The following is a 19050-nucleotide window of genomic DNA, read 5'->3' on the forward strand; positions in this document are numbered from 1 at the left end:
TGTTTTTGTCAAAAGAACCATATGACAGATTTAAAGGAATCATGTGGAAGCTTTTTGTCAAATGAATTGCATTTTCTGCTGGTGTTCACTGGGATAAGAAAATATAAACAGAAAAATGTCCCCAGGGACCTGAAATGAACTATGTGGCTGTACACTATAAATACATGTTGCAGAAGAATACAGACTCGTTCTTCTTGGCTTCATAAATATTTTATCATACTGTTGGGTTTTTTTGCAGGTTTTTTTCTTCCTTACTCTTGTAAGTGATAGCGGCTGGTGATGTGTGTCCTGGCAGGCAGACGCCTGCTGCACAGCTCTCGGTTGGGTTCTTGGGGAAGAACTTTAGGGTGGCATGAAGTGTTTCTGCTTTCAGGACTCAAGACATACTAATATAAGATGTCATTGCAGGACATCTTGAATTAAGGAAGTCATTTTAGTAAAGAAGCAGCTGTGAATGCAGGTAGGAATAATAAAATGAAGAAAGTTTGGAGCTCAACATTTAGGAGGCAGACCAGAAAGATGTGTGTGGTATCACACATTTAAAGATAATGTGTTACACTTACACCTTCAGTTTGGGCTAATGAAGACAAATATTTTCAATAAATTGAAGTATTTGATGATTACTTTTACAGAAAAGTACCAAGTAATTTAAATGTGATCTAAAAATCCTATCAAATGGAGGCAAGTGTACTGAAATAAAAAATGCAGCTGAGAGATGTCAGTCATGCTCAGCATTTGCAGGTGCACACTGTTGCAAACATTCCTGCCGAATTTACCATCCTACTGTGCAAGAAATAGGTGGGAATGAAGGGCATGGTTGTTATTCAATTGCACAGTGCTGACCAGTGATGTTAATATAAAAGCTTCTTCAGATAATGAGCTGCTAATCTGTTCGCTCCTTTGCATATGAGGTGGAAGCCACCTCTGAAAGTCCTATACAAGTCCTCAAACTTCCCAATTAGCACAGGTACTAGTGACATGTCTCCTTTTACTTTACTCATTGTTAATTAACCTCGGGAACATCTTCTAGTTCCTTCTGAATTTCCACCTGCTTTCCCCCCTCATTTACTCTCCATTGTTATATGTCTGGTTATCTTCAGTTCCTGCATTTAGCGTCCTATCTATTTTAGTAAAGCCCTTTTGTATGTGCCATAAGGTATCCGTTTTTTGTCCCAGTATAGCTGTCATTAACATGTTGACCTGTTGAGTCAGCTGTACTTTTTTTTGTTTAACCCTCTTTTTTATTTATATTAAAGTGCTATTTGATCTACATTCATACTGTTATCCTCTACCATGGAACAGTGCAGCCTTCCTCCTTTAATTTCATTAACATGCCTCCTTTACGTTCTTTCTGTTGCCAGAATATCACTTTTTCTCTGGTTTCAGTTCTGAGGCTTAACACCTAAGTGATTCAATGGCTGGGTTGGTCAGAAGTTAGTGTTCATTGCAAGTAAAGATAAAATATGATCTGCCCACCATATGGCAAATCTCAGTGCAGGTCTGAGGACTCCCACCGTGAGGACTATTAGTTAGCTCAATAACAAAGATGCTTGCATTAATTAATTCCAAATTACAGGATAGAAATACTGATATGGCTGTTGAAAGTTAATAGAAAGTAAATTGGCACATGTATCTCTCTAACATCTCTCTATTGCCTTCCTAGGTTTCAATATTTACTAAGTGTCCAGTTTCTCAAGCAGGAATAAAAATTGGAAACAATAGCTGGAGTAAGATATTTTCTAATAAATAGGAATGTCCTTTCTGTTAGAGAATAGTAATTGGCTGTTGTCTGTTAACAGGGTGGCCCAGAGCAATTTTACAACCTTCTAAATGTTTGCAAAAAAACCCCAAACCTGACAACCCCAAAAACCCCACCCCAACCAACAACACTTTATTACTTTCAACAAATGCAGTTACTGCATTTTTTAAGTCCTTTTTAGTGAGCTGATAATAAATTTTAGTCCATTAGATGCAGAACTCAATTAGCTAGGATCATGATTTACGTGATTTCTGAGTGGCTTACTATTTACAATTTCTTGTAACTGTTGCCCTTGGCCAAATAAATAGCCAAATAAATTAATTCATAGCCCATAGGGAGTGATAAATTTTCATTTTGGTGACACTAAATGTCATTACAGTGCTGTCTGATTTAAGGTTACAAATACACTGCTTTACTGCAAAGCCTGCAAATGTGGTACAGTAATATGGAGTTTGGGATACTTGGGGAACCTGGACACATTGTAAGGCCAAACTGAATTATAATCTTATGGAATTGCAAATATCACCTTGCCAATCATCACATTTGTGTTGGACTTACAACTGGGAATGAGGAACACATTTTCTTTCCCTGGTTCTCCAAGACTGCCATTCATGAGAGTTGTTAAAGTGCCTTGGCTGAGGGATGGTTATGCTGCTCTCATTTTTAAGAGGCTGCAATCTTTTCTTTGAGACAAAGTGGATGGAACTCTTTGTACTTGCCAAGACTTCCCTGGAGGAAAATAGGAAACTGAGGGAAAAGGATTTAAGGCACTTACTGAGTTTTACAGAAGAAGAAGGAAAGGGAGCCCTCAACAGTGCAGGCTACCAACCATGCTTCTGAACCTGAGCCAGCAGCCTGAGAATCAACCTGGGCTCTGTGGAGGTTTCAAAGACCACACAACTGCTGCACAGGTTTCTACAAGGTCCAGTGTTTCCATGCTGGTCTCCCTTGCATGAGATGGGTGTACCTATACTCACTTGAATACACACTGATCTTTCAGTGAGGTATACACAAAATGGACCTGTGCAAAGCCTGGTGGTGTTGAAGGGGAGCTGAATGTAGCTGCATAAGTTTGACACTGTGTACACCTTCGCAGGTTTGCCAAATGGTCATGTGTACCAGGACAACACTCCCTGCAGAACGGGGTGCTTTTTTGGGAAAGAACATCTGTCAGTTAAGGCAGTGGTGAAAGTATGCTTTTATAGGTCTCTCTAACTGAAAGTGGAGAGTCTGATTTTCTTCTAGCCTTTGCTGAAAAAAGGTATTATTCCAAATGGATTCAGGTCTGCTAGCAGTGCAAATAAAACATGCGTAGTGTGTCACACTTAATATGGAGGAAGTAGTGTTAATGATGTTTCTGAATGCATAGTACATGCAAAATGACAGATGGAATAAGAAATCTTTATGCTGACCCTAGGTTCAGTTCTTCCATCTTTATATTATTGTCACCAAGCACCTGTTCTACTAAATCCTAGTTTAGTCTTAAACCTGCACAGATCCAGGTTAGCGAGGGAGGACTGCCACGGAATGTGGTCACCTACTCTCAGTGCTCCAAGATGGAGAGGAATGGAGTGGAGGAAATGTAAATGTCTTTATATATATAAATAATAAAATATATATTACATCTATAAAAACATCTATATTACATTACATATACATTGCATATAACATTTAATATATTACATATATAATATATATTAAATAGAATATGTAGTATCATATATAATATAATACTATATAATAATACATATTATGAAATATTATATAATATATGCAATATTATGTGTTATATGTAATATATATTATATTTTAGAGATATAATATTTTTATATAGAGATTTTTATTTTTTTTTAGTCTTCTTTTACACTGAAAGTCCAAAAGGCCTTTCCTTATTTATGGAACCAGTGGACACAGGAAAGAGCAGAGTATGCTGAGCGGGCAGAGAACAGTACCTACTGCTGGACAGGATTTTGAGGGGTCCATTTTTGTCAAATCTCTAAAGTTTGCAGCAGGTGAAGCTTGAGAGAATGAATAAGACTTTAAAAACTGGAGGCTGAAATCAAGTATTTATCTGTAAGATACATATGACTAAAGATACGTGAACACAGTAGCTTTACAAAAAAAAATCAATACTACTACAAAGAAAAAGATTTTGGGAAGGCTGTATAAAATTGTGAAAGAAAAAATACAGATTTGAGTATTTTTTCAGGAGGAGTTCGTGCTAAATATTAAAGTGTGATTCGTGCCTTTGTACAAGAGGAAATAATTGCAGGGCTCATGATTAGAGGAGGGCATAGGGTTCTTCATCCTTATCACTTATTCTCAGTTCAAGTAAACATGGTAATACAATTTTAAGACTGCATCAGTTTGAGTGGAAAGAAGAGTCTTAAAAAAAGAAAAATTAAGCTAGAAGAGCTTTCTGATCTTGCTCTAGGAGCACATATGGTGCTGGTCTTTCAAGACCTGTCACAAGCTGCACTGAGGAATAAAGACTTGAAGAAGATTACAGTCTGTCTTGAAACAGAAAATATGAAACAGTATTTTTTTTCCTTCCTTTTTAACACATCATGAACAGCAGTACATCATAAAGAATAGAAAAGAACGGATTAAATCCTTGAGCAATCGAATCTTGTGTAATAATATGAAAAATTCAGTTTTCCTTCTGCACAGAAAGTGAGAAGATGCCAAAGCACAGATTGCTAAACTGTTAAGCTCAAAAGCCAAAAGACAAGGATGAGGGGAAATAGGAAAAATATCTGATATTAAAGTTGTTTAAAACTTGTGCTACTCTGAACAGTAATATGCAAGAAAAAATATTGAAGAAGAGAATTATGAGAGGAAGATAATATTTAATTTTTGATGACGGTGATGAAGGCTGCAGGAAGGACACATTCTGAAGCAAACAGAAAGGAGTAGACAGAAGGTGAGAGGAGGAGGAGGATGAAAGTGTGTGGGAAAGGGATGGGATTGAAGTGAGTGAGGGAGAAGTGAGTGTCACTTTGGAGCCTGCTCCATGGGATACATTTTTTCTTTTTTCTTTTTTTCCATTTTTTTTTAAATAAGAAATTATAGATAGAGAGAAAGCTATCACTTGGCAAAATGATAAAGAGACAAAACTGTAATGTTTATCTGAAAAGTTATTGTATGGGGGCAACTGTGTAAATAAAAAAAGACATATGCATTTATGTGAACACGTAAATGTTAAATGCATATCATAGTTCTTATATAGTGAATAAAACATATAAAGTTAGAAGAGAATATTAGTACAGACAGACTTCTAATAAGAAATCATAAGAAAAAAATTGAGATAACATTTCTTGCAAGGCAGGTAATAGTTACTTTATAAGAGGTAACAACGATTTTACACAAGTTTTGTTATTAATTGTATGCTGCAGAGAAGTACAGAAGCCAAAACATTGATTAAAATAATTACAGTATCATAAGCGTCTGTCCCCTCATTTAGAAATATGAGGAAAAATTTCTTAGTTACATCATAAAGTGCTATGTGGAACCTTGTGAAAGAATCTTCAGATAAATAAGGCAGCCAACCCACGTATCTCTCTGTCGTCGTTTTATAGGGTGCTGAAAGAAATCTGAGCTTCTGCACTGATAGATTTATTTGTTATGATAATTCATGGAGGAGGCCTCCTCTCTTAGAAGGAAGTGAGGATTTTTGTGATAGGCCACAAGGAGAAAGCTTGCTAGCTGCTTGTAATATAGGTTTGTTTTTGAATGAATCCTGATAGAGGGATTTTTGGCTGGCAGATAAATTAGGAAGTAGTTGTTAGATACATACATCTATATCAGCTGGGAATTATTGTAGGCAGACTATGCACAAACACTATTATGAGAGCCCTGGATCTGCTGTATAAAAGGCATAAACTTGATGAATTTTACTTGATGCACGGTAGGTTCTTATTTGGATAGAATGACAATACACGTACAATACAGGCACAAGCTTTAGAAATAGATTTGACAAGAACTAATAAAAAGTACAAATGTGGGACACAGGAGAAAAAGGTTTTTTCTTTAAAATATGTGCAAATTTATTGCTGAAAGATGTGGATAGGAAAAATGAGCAACGGAAGACTCAGTGGTGAGAGAGAAGCTGGAACAATCAAGATAAGGATGGAAATCAATATGCTTATTAATATAAAACTTCTTACAAACTACGTTATTGGTAATCACTGTCTCTGTCAAGGTACAAATGCATACTGTCATGTCTTGTGTATGGATTAAGTGTGTTTGAAGACCTATGAAAAACCTATAAGAAATCATGATAGTAACTCTTGAGCTGAGTGACAATAACCCCTTAGATTTGTGGGTTTGTCTACTAGAATGTTTTAACGGTGCTCTTCTCTGCATTTTGTCACATATGGAAAGTAATCACTCCTCCATTCAGTAATACAAATTCTGTTTGTTTGTTTCGTGAAGAAGGATGTTCACTAGTTCCTAGTCATGTTTCTTGTTTATAATTTTGATTGATATTTTTCTAAGATGTTTTTTCTATTTTACTATAGTTTTAGTAACCAAGATAATTTTGTTTGTACTTTTTATGTAGTCATGGTATTATTACTCATGACTTTCACCACCTAATTCTCATATGTTCCACATATGTTTGGTCATGTTGAATTTTGGTTGGTCAGACATAATTTGAAAGGACAGAGACATGACCTTCACTCTTTCTGTGATTAGAAGTGGATTGTTTTTTTGTAAGCTAATAATTTTAAGACACACCTTGCTATAGAATAGCTTTGTTGCATCATGGTTGATAAAGGCTGGAGAATGAGCTACATCTTAGATCATGAATTGTCAAAATGGTTTTACAGCACTAACTTGTGATACCTCTATGAGAAAATCAGGTTAATGTCATCCAAATTTTAGAGGTAAAGATTAGGTGAATTGATGGTGTGCAGAGGTAGAGTTTCAGACAGGACATTGTAACTATTTCCTTATCCAGTAGACCTTAACTCATCTGATCAGCTTGCTTGGTGTTTTCATTTTAGGAGAGCAGATGGTTTCTTTAACTAGACTGTGCCACTGTAATTAAGAGTCGGAATATCTAGCCCTCTTACACCTGTAAGGGACGTGCATGTTTCTGTGTGTTTTTACAGACAGTAGACAGGAATAAGCAGCATTAACTTAGCATATCAGGTGTTCCCTGCCTGTCTACTGCACTGTGAGCTTGTGTGCAAAAAATATGATCTCTCTTCAAAACGGAAAGACAAACACAGAAAGATGGCATCCTTCTAGTGAAGAAGTACCCTATCAAGAAATTAAAATGTAAAGTATCTCAAGAATATTTTCAACCCTTTCCTCAGCGGAGGATGGATGAGCTGTGGCAGATGTCAGGAGAAGTGTATTTTACACCTCAAAAGCTGTCATAGCAGAAGTGCTAGCCTGTGGTTCAGTGATGGAATATGAAGATAGCAGATGGTATCAGAACACAGATATCTGTCAGAAGCAGGGCTGGAGAAGCAGAAAGCTTCAAATAACTAACAGTTTTGACTGTGTAGGTTTTAGAAGTGAATGAGGAAAAGGCAAAATCAATATGCCACATTGTAGACAGTAAGTGAAAAATGCACAGTGAGTTTAGCATCATCCTAACAGATCAGTCAGCAAACAGCCAGGTTAGCATAATGCTTGCAGTATGAAAAGGGCTGCCTGGAAACCAATATAAAAAGGAATTTCAGAAGATTTGTCCCTGTACTTGTGAGTATAGGTGCTGCTGTCACCGGGATGTTAAAATTGAATCAGGACTGAAACCGAAGGAGTCTTGTATCATGTTCAGCTCATTGCTTTCTGAGTAAAAGATGGAAAAGGGACTACGAGAATGAAGACCTTAGGCCTACTGTAGGAGAGGATCTGGTTCGAGATCATCTTAAGAACCTGAACGTGCACAAGTCCATGGGACCTGATGAAATCCATCCATGGGTCCTGAAGGAGCTGGCAAATGAAGTTGCTAAGCCACTGGCCATCATATTTGAAAAATCATGGCAGTCAGGTGGAGTTCCCGACAACTGGAAAAAGGGAAATATAACCCCCATTTTCAAGAAGGGGAAAATGGAAGACCCGGGCAACTACAGACCAGCCAGTCTTACCTCCGTGCCTGGCAAAATCTTGGAGCACATTCTCCTGGAAGCCATGCTAAGGCACATGAAAAACAACAAGGTGCTTGGTGACAGCCAGCATGGCTTCACTAAGGGGAAATCCTGCCTGACCAATTTGGTGGCCTTCTGTGATGGGGCTATGGAACTGACACACAAGGGTAGAGCAGTTGGTGTCATCTACCTGGATCATTGCAAAGCGTTTGACACTGTCCCACACCACATCCTTGTCTCTAAATTGGAGAGACATTAATTTGATGGATGGACCACTCGGTGGAAAACGAACTGGCTGGATGGCTGCACACAAAGAGTTGTGATCAATGTCTCAATGTCCACGTGGAAACCAGTAACGAGTGGTGTCCCTCAGGGATCGGTGTTGGGACCGGTCTTGTTCAACATCTTTGTCTGTGACATGGAGATTGGGATTGAGTGCGCCCTCAGCAAGTTTGCCGATGACACCAAGCTGTGTGGTTCTGTTGATATGCTGCAGGGAAGGGATGCTATCCAGAGGGACCTTGACATGCTTGTGAGGTGGGCTGATGCCAACCTTATGAAGTTTAACCATGAAAAGTGCAGGGTCTTACAGTTGGGTTGGAGCAATCCCAGGCACAGCTACAGGTTGGGCAGAGAAGAGATTCAGAGCGGCCCTGCGGAGAAGGACTTGGGAGTGTTGGTTGATGAGAAAATGAACATGAGCCGGCTTCAGTGTGCGCTCGCAGCCCAGAAAGCCAATCATATCCTGGGCTGCATCAAAAGGAGCATGACCAGCAGGTCGAAGGAGGTGATCCTGCCCTCTACTCTGCTCTTGTGAGACCTCACCTGGAGTATTGTGTGCAGTTCTTGTGTCCTCAACATAAAAAGGACATGGAACTGTTGGAACAAGTGCAGAGGAGGGCCACGAGGATGATCAGGGGACTGGAGCACCTCCCGTATGAAGACAGGCTGAGGAAGTTGGGGCTGTTCATCCTGGAGAAGAGAAGGCTGCATGGAGGCCTCATAGCAGCCTTCCAGTATCTGGAGGGGGCCTACAAGGATGCTAAGAGGGACTCTTAATTAGGGACTGTAGTGACAGGACAATGGGTAACGGGTTAAAACAGGGGAAGTTTAGATCGGATATAAGGAGGAAATTCTTTCCTGTAAGGGTGGTGAGGCACTGGAAGGCCCAGGGAAGCTGTGAATGCTCCATCCCTGGTGGTGTTCAAGGCCAGGTTGGACAGAGCCTTGGGTGACATGGTTTAGTGTGAGGTGTCCCTGCCCGTGGCGGGGGGATTGGAGCTAGATGATCTTAAGGTCTTTTCCAACACTAACGATTCTATGATTCTATGATTCTATGAATAAAAAAAAAATCCCCAACTTTGACTCTCCATGTTGTTTCCTGCTTCTGAATGGGCTTCTGGAATATATAGAGAGAAAGTCGAGAGAAATTCTTAAACTGAGACAGAAATAAGATTTATATTTTTTCTACCATAAGATAAAGAATGACATGCATTTTTTGTGTTTTATTTCCTTTGATGACCAGTTCATCCTGATAATTTCCTTACCTGAGGAAGAGTTACTAAGGCTGTTGTTGGACCTGGTGAATCATTGTTTTCAAACTCAAACTTGCCTTACAAGGTAGTATAATAATTGTAACTGATGTTTTAACTATAATGTAAAATTGTCAGCACCTGAAGTGGTCAGGCATTTGGACTATATGATTCTTGTAGGCCCTCTCCAACTGAACTATACAACATTATGTTAGTATCAGAATGGACTAGGCAGTAAATCCTGTGTTAGAGACTCTAAAACTTTTTGCATTGCTGTGTTTTGCCTATCTCAAATGTCGTGCAATGCTGGTGGGCCTTCCAGCTGCCATTTAATACTTTCTGAAGAACAGCTGTAAGAAATTTATATATAAGTCTTTATAAATGAAACATACAAACCTGTATCCAAAACCCCAAAGAGATGAATTATGACAACAATCAGAGCAATGTAACATGTAAAAAAAAAACACTACCCAAGATGCCATTCTCAGATGTATATCCCCAGAAAGGCGAGAGTTCTTTTTCTCTTATATTCTCTGTTTGTTCCCATGGGAATATCTAGTCTTGACCTTGCGGAAGACTTGCTGTGTAAGTTACCCAATGATATTAATAATTTATGCCCACCATTTATATCAGTCTTTTGTCCTTCAATAGACCTTTCACCAGAAACTTTGTGTTTAAAAAGACAATAAACCTAACAATAATGCATTTTTTTTAACCTTTAAGCATAACATGATGTAAAGGTCAATGTATTTGTCAATGTAATCCTTAAATGTAAAAGCAGTAATTTAGTTTCCTGACTGTTACAGTGTATAGTTCTTTCTTATGCTAATAAGACTTGATAACTAACATCTATTATGTTATAAATGGCAGAAAATTAAAAATGGATTGTACTAAAAAATACAGCAAGGTTATTTTAAAATTCAGCATTTAACTTCTACATCTCTTTTTTTATGTCTTCTATTTTGATTATGTATAGGCAGGTAAGATTATTGTGAATCTTCCTTAATTGTTGTATATATTTCTTCTAAAACTTTCAAGGTGCTATGTAATTAATTTACGAAAAAGAATTGGTAATTAAAATATTTCAAAAAAGGTATTTGTACTTTCATTGCAATCAATTCTAATTCTGTGATCCCGAAAATTTGGATGGCACTATTAATATTTAAAGTGGATGCAGGGGCAAATTTTAGTTTGGGATAGAAGAAAAAATTATGGCAAAAAATGATGGCGAAGTCTTTGACTCCTAATTTTCTCCTGTGCTATGCATAGCTGGCACACTCAGAAGCAGCAAGCCTGGCACTGCAACATCCTGGAGCAGAAGTACATGCTAGAACATAAAGTGCTGGGATGTCCACCACCTAAAAAGTGTTAGAACTGCCACTAAATGGATGCAATTTCAATTAGTTGTTCTGATTTAAGAGTAAATTAATAGCTAAGGAACTTCTTGTCTCTACAGTGATGGGCAGAAAATGGTTTGGGTTGGAAGGGACCTTAAAGATCATCTTGTTCCATTCCCCTGGCATGGGCAGGGAGACCTTTCACTAGACAAGGTTGGAAATAAATAGCTTTTTAAACATAGGGTAGCTTTATGCCAGCAACACTTCAACTGCCAAGCGTGATAGAAGTATGTCAGACCAAGAAAACAACCTTCCTTGCCAGTCAAATCTCCCAGTCAAAGCTCCTGTTAAAAGAATAATATAAAGTGTTCTTGTAAGTCGCTTTTCAACAGGTGACTTGACTTTCACCAGAAATCGCTTGACTATGGTGAAGGTCAGTGTCCTGCATCACCTGGGTCTCAGGCTAGTGCTTGGAACCCTGGAGGTTTCATGCCAAATGGGAAGCTCTCCCTCAGGGCTGCTGCCCCTGCTGCTAGTTTTTGCCTCTAGCCATTACACTATGCAGCATTAGCTATTAGACAACACAGCAAACCTGCATTGGCACAATTCCTGTAAAAAAAATATCTCAGACAAAAAAGAGAGGCTAGCTGGTAGTTTTGCCAACTCTCCTGTTTTATTTTCGGTTTTGATGAGTTTTCTCACTGCTCTTAGTGAATGTTTCAGCTAGTTGCTGGGGTTTTTCTTTGCTTACCTAAGAATCTCTTTTCCTTTAATAAATGGATATTTATGAAATATGTTTGGTGAAATTAACACATGGAAAATCTCCTTTCAGAAGACAAGAAGTAGGTGCTTAATTAATGTTATGACTTGGGAGTCTGACATAATTTTTAAGTGTTTTTGCTAGGATCGTTTTGTGGGCCTTAAGGAAAAGGGAATAAAGAAGCAGGAGATGGTGGCTGAGCAGAGTTGTATTACATCTCATTCTCCACTGCTGTTTTTCACAGCAGTCACAACATAACTCTGATTTATGCCTCTCACCTATGAATAACAGAGCTATAGCCAGCTCCCTGTAGACACCTCTCTTTACTGCTTTTGAGTGTGGTTGGATGCAGTGACAGATCAGAGCTATAAGGTTCAATTTCAAACAGGTATTGGCTGAGAAATTCACTGGTAGCTTATTGGAAAGAAAAAGTTGGTGATAAACCCAAGAACTGTGGAGCCAGGATATAACAGTTTAAGTACAAGGCCAGTTGCTGGATCTCAGTTAGTGACAGGAAAGAGTTCAAGATAGTGACATGAGGTCCAGACAGGAAAGATTTTCAAGCTGGGTAGTCTTTCTTTAGTCTTTTGGTTTGGTTATGTCTGTATTGAGAAGGGTTGTTTTTTTTGGTTTTATTTATTTATTTATTTATATTTTTAATCATTATTGCCCTATTTCTATGTGATGTTTATTTACAAATTGGAATTCTAAAGGTAAAAAAGTGAAGTAGGCAGAGCACTTTTAGGACTTTGTAAAATGGTTTGCATTACCTTGTGTTGCAAATATTGGCAGCACCTTTGCTTACTTGCATCTTTCAGTTATATGCTGCAGACATACTACAATGGGGACCCAAGAAACCCTCTACTGAGCCTTAGGAATTGAAAACCAAATTAAAAAGTCACATACACACATGCTCATAGTTTCTCACACTTGCATGAACCCCAGCCCCTCATAGCTGAAAATACCTTGTCACCTCTCCTTTGAGCTGCTCGTGGGGAAAATAAAATCATTGTTGTGACCTACACCAGAGATCTGCCAAGCATGCTGACAATCCCTCTCCTTGTCCTCTCTTATACAGTTTAAGTGTTTTGGGACTGTAATTTTATTTCCTCTTCCTTTTAATTAACATTCTAGTAGATACTGCCAAGATATTTTTTCATCGTAGTCTGAATCTGTTTGCTGCTAGTCCTTCTGGTTTGCCCCATTGTTTCGGTGTCTTGTAGCAAAACATGACTTCCTTAAATGTACAGCCACGTTATCTACATGTTCTCTAAGTGTTTACTGCACAATGATATCTTAACCAGATACAGCTGAAACTTAAATATATGTAAAGTTAAAACTAAGTTATGGCTGGTATTATAATTCAAACACAAGTCTAAGAAAGTTCTGCTCTTGGCTCTGTCACAAACTTCTAAAGATGAAACTGAGTTGTCTTCTCTGAGCTTTAATTGTCTCCATATCTAAATGAGACAAGTAACTGGCTGTTGTATTCTCGTTATGGTAAAGCTTTATTCCCTAATGCTCATTGAGCACTGAGGACCATCATATTTACCACGGAGATGGAAAACTATATAACAGTATGTCTGTAATTTGCTGGTGAAGATAAGTTGGATTTACGACTGGTAGCATTACTTGTAGAGCCATGTAGAATGCTGCACTGAGAATAGTGGCATTACTATTTAGTAACACATTGCCTTCATTGGCCCTGGGAAATGTATCTATTTGTATTGAGTGACTGACTTCAGGCAGGACTTTGCATAAGTTTTAAGGTATGTTATTCAACCTGTGCCTCTCCAGGTAGAGGAAAGCATGCAGTAGGAAAAAATAGAAGTTCGTCCCAATAAAAATTTCTGAGCATCACTTATTCTGAGTGAGATGGGGAAAAAGTGGGACAGGGCAGTGTGACATGTGCCTTTTTATAATCTTTCTAAATATATAATCCCACTAAACAAGGTTTATACTCTTCATATGCTTAGGTGAGGAAGAGGATCATAAAAGTGTTAGTTTCAACTCTGGGTGCTTGACTTCATTTAGTGTTTGCCCATATTCAATCTAAATACATACATGGAGGTCGGGGTAAGATAAAATTTAAAAACAACATCCCCTTAACCACCCCTCACCCCCCACCCCAACAAGAAACCCCAAACAAAACAAAAAGCAACAATGAAGACCTTTCTGCGGTGCCTAAAACCAACCTTTCCTGATATTTGATAGAAATTTCATTTAGTAGCATATGTTAATGTATGGAGTCTGGGGCATTTTTGTAAAAATTCAGAAACATTTTAATAATTTGTGAATAAATTTTGGTTCTAAGTACCTTTGCTGAGAACCAGTTGCATAGACCAAATTTATTGGATACTTTTTGTCTTTATATTTGGCTCCAGTCTTATGTGAAGACACCAAACAGAAGGAAAAAGTTTCAACTTAGGCTTTTTTGCAATGAAAATCCTAAAAAGAATAGAGCAGTTCCCTTCTGTCTTTACATTTTTTCTTAATGCATTACCTTGTAGTTAAAATACAAAATCTAAATCAAGTAATTTGGTTTAAAACTAGGGGCAAGATTGTTAGCAGGTGTAAACACATATTATTTAAATTGGAATTGCTCTATATTTGATGGTAATTTGAGCATACCTTATGATGCAAAGAAACAAGTTAAGAGTCCAGAACAGATCATGTATAGCATGGAAGTTTTTCCATCAAATGCAGTGGGATATTTGAGTGGATTCTCGTATGGGACTGTAGTTTTACTAAAAATGTATTTTACATTCAGGTTGCCTATACATTCAGAAGGTGTATTTTATCTTTGACATGTAGAAAGCTCTTCACATTTCCTTGTGTATTTGAATTCTGTGGGAAAGGATAGGAAATGTTCTTTGGTTTAGTAAGCCAAGTCAGGTTGCTGCTGGTGCTAAAACAGGTTTGTAAAGCTGGGCCACTTAACATCTGGTTCAGTGATGGAAGATTTTCTGCTGCTTTTTCAGTCATATTACAGTATTGATATAATTTCTGAATTGTTGTTTAGAAAGTTAAAAATGCATGTCTGTCTTCTGTGGTAAGACTAGTTGAAATACAGTATTACTGTTTGCTTTTTGCCACTACTGGCCCTATGAATTTTTACGATGTTAAAGAGAAGGACATGAATAGTACCAAGTCAGAACTTGGTTTGTACATCACAGAATACTCCCAAATAACATTCCTCCTATTTGCTCAGTCCTCATACAGCTTTTCTGCTTGTTGCATCATGATTACCATATCAAAGGAGAAAAGAACTGAGAGAATTTACAATATGCATTTCTCTTTCACTTTCTCCATAATAAAATGCAAACAACTTTATTTTCCACAAGGCTATCACTAGCTTGCTTTCATTCAAACAAACATCATGCCCATTAACTACTGTTCAATTTTATTTAATAATAATTTATTAATTGAATTATTGAGAAATAGATTTCTGATTTACAGAGATGTACCTTGAGATGGCCATGGCTATAAATAAAGAAGGGTGTAAGAAAGTAGTGTTGAAAAAGTTCTTGTTAATATGTTAATATTAATCTGAAAGGATTTGCCATGGTTATTTGCATTAAATAATGATGACCTGAGATCAAAGTCAGAGCACACTGCAACCTGAGATTCTGAGGTAGCCTAATTCTGAGATGTCTACTGAAATCTTCCAGAAATGAAATATAAACTATTGTAATGGGCCATCAAAATTGTCAAGCTGGCTCAGCAGAATGAGTGACGGATTTAAGACTGATCACTTTCAAAAGCTCCATGAAACTAGAATAGTTCCAAATGGCCAGAAGCAACTTTTGTATCCAGTTATCAAAAGCAAGCTTAACAAAAGCTGTCAAGTGCTGAATTGTGTTTTGGAATTGTGCTGCAAAGTGATAAAATTATTACCCTTAAAGAGAACTTTGTACATGGGTTAATAAACATTTCTCCTGCTTAGCAATTCCAAAGCAGTAATTAATATCAAAAGGAAGTAATTCCATTTTTAGCTCATGCATATACTGAAAGTTTAAATGTTTCTTTTGTCGACAAGTTTTCAACAATGCTGTAAAGTGTGCAAGCACAAAAGGTGAGGATTTAACATGAAGCAAAGCCTGACAGACTGTAAGTGCTCACAAAGCTGCTCTTGTAGAAAATTACTGATTATGTAAAATTAATTAGTATAATTCTGATCAGTGATTCTCAGTAATAATTTAACTGGAATTAATAATCAGCTACTCTTTGTATTTTTTTTAATGTATGTTTCTGACTTTACTGTGTGCATTTAAAGTAGAGCTGAAAGAGTGTTTCAGGGAGCCTTGCTGCAAGCTCTTATCTCTTTAAAAATAAAATAGAGGCAAGACAAGCTTATGAGAAGAAATGCAATTAAAGTCACAGATGAAATTAAAGAGGGTGGGAGAAATGAGGACAGCAAAGATTTTTCTCTCCCCTTTAGAATCTAAAGCACTGGGGGTAATGGAACCAGGGAGTGTGTGTGGGGGAACTCACACCACTTTCTTCATATTTCATAGAAAACTACCTTTATAATGTTCAATTCAACTAAAATTTTCATTTCCCAGGCCTTTTTGAGCACTAAGAGAGACTAGGTCTCTCTTATACTCCAGTTTTAGCAAAGAATAGCTCAAACACAGAACCGTAGAGTCTAGGAAAATATCATAAACATCAATTTCTGGTGCTCTCGTGCTGTGTTGCAGCATTTTTAGTCTGTTAATGAGTTTTACAGTAACTTGCTGTTTTTCTTGTTGCACTAAATAGTGGCAGAATAAACTGTTTTCCTCTTGAGGAAAAAGTGATGTTTGTCTTTTAAGAAGAAAGATTTAAGCTGAAAATGTAAGCGTGTCCTGTTAGAAACCAGAGATTGAATGAAAAAGTGTAGAATTCATAGTTTTAAAATGTTTTCATGGAGTGTCATAACTTCTATGGGGAGTTGACTTTTTCTTGTTTAATGTTTAGATTGTTCCAGGAAATTGCATTAAAAAACAGAAACAACTGCTTTTGGGGCACTCTGAAACAGGTGGTGCCTGCTACTGAGAGCAATTCAACAAAGGCATGGTTTTGTGTTTTAGTGGCAAAGAAAGATGCATTCAAAGAAATATTTTTACAATATGCCTTTTGAAGAAGATACTTTGTTTCTTTAATATATAATTTTCAATTGAAATTGGATCTTTTGGAAGACAGAATAAATTATTTCCTGGATTTAAAAGCTAACAGTAGCAGTTCAGAATTATTCATAAGCTTTTCTTCTACTGCATTGAGTCTGGAGTGTTTACAGGGACTAGCAGGTGAAGGTAAGCAATTAAGTTCCAATTTCTGTATTATTGTTTTTCCAGCTAAGACAAAAAAATAGTACCCAGATTAGGGGCGACTAATGTCTTTCTATATTTATTTGCCATTAACTGATTTTTTCATACTCGAAGTGGTAGGAATCCTTTAACACTTGGATGTCAGAGAGTTACTTCTATACAAAGATCTAAGTGAAGCATCTGAAGAAGGGTGAAAAATTTAGCTGACACTAATCTAGTCTGCCTGTTTTGCCCAGTATAATTTGTAATAAGAAAATAAAACACGTGGTTCTAATAAGTACATTTTATGAAGTAGAAGATTGTTTAATGTTTTGTCTTTTGTGAAAAGATGTAGTCAGAACAGGAGGCAAACTTTTGTCAGCAGAAACAGTAGGGGTTTTTTTTCACTGATTTCTGGTATTAAAATTGTTGATAGTGATGGGATTCATGGTAACAGGTATGAAATGTTGTCTTGTAAATGCTATCAAAACCACAGTGCAATGCATCTGTTAAATACTTAGGAGTGAATTTTCTGGAGGCAGTACCATCAGGGAATATTATGGGCCTGTCTTGGGCTTTGTGAGAAACTGCCCATATTGATGATGCTTGATACAGGCTTTGTGACACACCCATAGTCTATAAAATTAAAATGTCCTTTAAGTGTTATGAAGGAAATTCTGGCCAGTGTGCGTTTGAAATACGTCAGCTGATGAATGTGGTGTGTTTTATGTTGCTGAAGCAGAGATCAGAGTGAGCAATAAATATTAATTATAAATTCAAACAAGGCATTTGGCTATGATGTTTGTGAACTAACTAAGGGTTTGGTTCAAATGAAGGTTTTTATTCATGCTATGCACATGCTATTTCACGTTCTTATTAACTGCTTAAGCCCAGATCAGACTTCTGGACCAGAACAGGTGTCAGACTGTATTTACTGAAATTCTAAGTTTCTAAAGAATATATCCAAAGCTGATAGGTTAGAACTTTGTGCATCTAATTTTATTTGCCAAACTGCATGTTTCGTATTTGCTACTTGTAATAATTTTGCTTTTAGGAGCTTCGCTTCTTCTCCAACGGCTTTCAGTAGATAACAATTCAGGTTTTATAGTGTGACCTATGTCACATGGATAAATCACACCTTCAAACTTGGTTGGCTTTTCAGTCATGGATTAAGCTAGGCTAAAGGATGGTTAATCTTTTTAAAAATGTCTAGTTTGTCATTTAGATGAATTTTTATTTCACTTACTAGAACAAACAGAACTAGAATATTGTATAGAAGACATTTCCTAAGACATCTCTGTCTTGTGTTCTCTGTATGAATTCTGAGTTGTATAGCAAAGAATTTTTTCCTTGGAAAAGCTGTCATCAGAAGGTTTTTCCATTTAGCGGCTGTTTAAGTTTGCTTTGTTGCAGGAAAAAAAATCAACCAGAAAATGCTATGACAAAAAAAAGATGCTTCCAGCAATTTTATATGTCAACAGCTGTTACTTATTGAAATAGCAGAAATTACATGAAAGAGGTGGAATGTATTAAATTACCATCCTCTACTAAGATGTCATGAAGAAATATACTTCTAGGAAAAATAAAGCAAATAAAACCTGGCACTGAAGCCTAAAATCAGATTTTCTTCAATATCGGTAGTGGACAATTGTGACTTAATATTATCTATTACGTTTGCTTTAGAATGAAATCAGATTTTAGAATTAAAAAATGTTTCCTGTGACCAGTATATGACAATTTATTTTTCTTCTATGAATCAACTGTATTTTAAAATAGTATAGCAACTAAGCTGCATATTAAGTCCTAAGTTGTCATATTTTGTCTGCAAAGTTTCAAAATTACTTTTTTTTTTAAAAAAGTTACGAAAATAATTTCAGAATAGTTTGGGTTAGAAGTGACCTTAAAGCTCATCTAGTTCCTTGCCATAGGCAGAGACATCTTCTACTGGACCAGTTTTCTCAAAGCCCTGTCCAGCCTGACCTTGAACACTTTCAAGGGTTTGTCCTCTTATTTACATGAAATACGTAAATTTTTCATGTAAATGTACTTACATGTGATTTGTATAGGGAAAAACATTTTTTCTTGGAGGCAAAGGAAGCTGTATTACAGGACTTCTGTAAAAACTTGTGATGTTGCCCATGCTGAGTAACTGAATAATCAGTCTGGAAACCTGAGATTCATAAACACCATTCATCGTGTCTGTCTTTAAGTAAATAGGTTAGGTGTCAAAGTTTGGAAGTGCATCTTATTTTCAGTGTCTTATTCCATACGGA

Source organism: Lathamus discolor, chromosome 1, assembly GCF_037157495.1.
Source record: "Lathamus discolor isolate bLatDis1 chromosome 1, bLatDis1.hap1, whole genome shotgun sequence".
Taxonomy (NCBI): Eukaryota; Metazoa; Chordata; class Aves; order Psittaciformes; family Psittacidae; genus Lathamus; species Lathamus discolor.